Here is a 2106-nt window from a genome sequence, read left to right on the forward strand (position 1 = left end):
CTTGAATAAAAATGGAAGTTCCATAAAATTAAAAATGGAAGTTCATTATAGAAACCACTATACCTTATCGATCTATTTGGAAATTAAATAAAAAAGGAACTTTAATAGAAAAGAATATTGAATAAAAATGGAAGCTGAATAAACATAAAATTGGAAGTTCCATAAAATTAAAAATGGAAGTTCATTAAAGAAACCACTATACCTTAACGATCTATTTGGAAATTCAATAAAAAATGAAGTTTAATAGAAAAGTAAATAGAATAAAAATGGAAGTTGAATAAAAATAAAATCGAAGTTCAATCCAGAAACCACTATCCCTTGACGATCTATTTGGAAATTAAATGACAAAGGAAGTTGAGTAGAAAAGAAACTTGAATAAAAACGGAAGTTAAATAAAAATAAAAATGAAAGTTGCAGAAAATTAAAAATGGAAGTTAATTCAAGAAACCACTATTCCTTAACGATCTATTTGGAAATTAAATAAAAAAGGAAGTTGAATAGAAAGATAACTTGAATAAAAATGGAAGCTGAATAAAAATAAAAATGGAAGTTCCACAAAATTAAAAATGGAAGTTCATTGAAGAAACCACTATACCTTAACGATCTGTTTGGAAATTCAATACAAAAGGAAGTTTAATTGAAAAGTAAATTGAATAAAAATGGAAGTTGCAGAAAATTGAAAATGGAAGTTCATTCAAGAAACCATAATACCTTAACGATCTATTTGGAAATTAAATAAAAAAGAAAGTTGAATTGAAAAATGACTTGAATAAAAATGGAAGTCAAATAAAAATAAAAATGGAAGTTGCATAAAATTAAAAATGGAAGTTCATTCAAGATACCACTATACCTTCACGATCTATTTGGAAATTAAATAAAAATGGAAGTTTAATAGAATAGTAAATTGAATAAAAATGGAAGTTGAATAAAAATAAAAATGGAAGTTGCAGAAAATTAAAAATGGAAGTTCATTCAAGAAACCACTATACCTTAACGATCTATTAGGAAATAAAATAAAAAAGGAAGTTGAATAGAAAAATAACTTGAATAAAAATGGAAGTTGAATAAAAATAAAAATGGAAGTTCCATAAAATTGAAAATGGAAGTTTATTAAAGAAACCACTATACCTTAACGAACTATTGGGAAATTAAATATAAAAGGAACTTTAATAGAAAAGAAAATTGAATAAAAATGGAAGTTGAATAAAAATAAAAAAGAAAACTGCATAAAATTGAAAATAGAAGTTCAATCAAGAAGCCATTATACCTTAACGATCTATTTGGAAATTAAACAAAAAAGGAAGTTGAATAGAAAAGAAGTTTGAATAAAAAAAAGAATTTGGATTGAAATAAAAATGAAAGTTGCAGAAAATTAAAATTGGAAGTTCATTCAAGAATCCACTATACCTTAACGATCTATTTGGAAATTAAATAAAAAAGAAAGTTTAACAGACAAGTAAATTGAATAAAAATGGAAGTTTAATAAAAATAAAATTGGATGTTCAATCCAGAAACCACTATACCCTGACGACCTATTTGGAAATTAAATAAAAAAGGAAAACGAAGTTGAACAGAAAAATAAAAATGGAAGTTGAATAAAAATAAAAATAGAAGTTAATTCAAGAAACCACTATACATTAACGATATATTTGGAAATTAAAAAAAAAGAGAAGTTGAATAGAAAAATAACTTGAATAAAAATGGAAGCTGAATAAAAATAAAAATGAAAGTTCCATCAAATTAAAAATGGAAGTTCATTAAAGAAACCACTATACCTCGACGATCTGTTTGGAAATTAAATAAAAAAGGAAGTAGAATAGAAAAGAAACTTGAATAAAAAAGGAAGTTAAATAAAAATAAAAATGGAAGTTGCAGAAAATTAAAAATGGAAGTTAATCCAAGAAACCACTATACCTTAACCATCTATTTGGAAATTAAATAAGAAAGGAAGTTGAATAGAAAAATAACTTGAATAATAATAGAAGCTGAATAAAAAGAAAAATGTAAGTTCCATAAAATTAAAAATGGAAGTTCATTAAAGAAACCACTATACCTTAACGATCTATTTGGAAATTAAATAAAAAAGGAAGTCGAATAGAAAAATAA

This window comes from Camellia sinensis, unplaced genomic scaffold, assembly GCF_055761805.1.
Source record: "Camellia sinensis isolate YWXY unplaced genomic scaffold, ASM5576180v1 Unanchor2, whole genome shotgun sequence".
Lineage (NCBI taxonomy): Eukaryota > Viridiplantae > Streptophyta > Magnoliopsida > Ericales > Theaceae > Camellia > Camellia sinensis.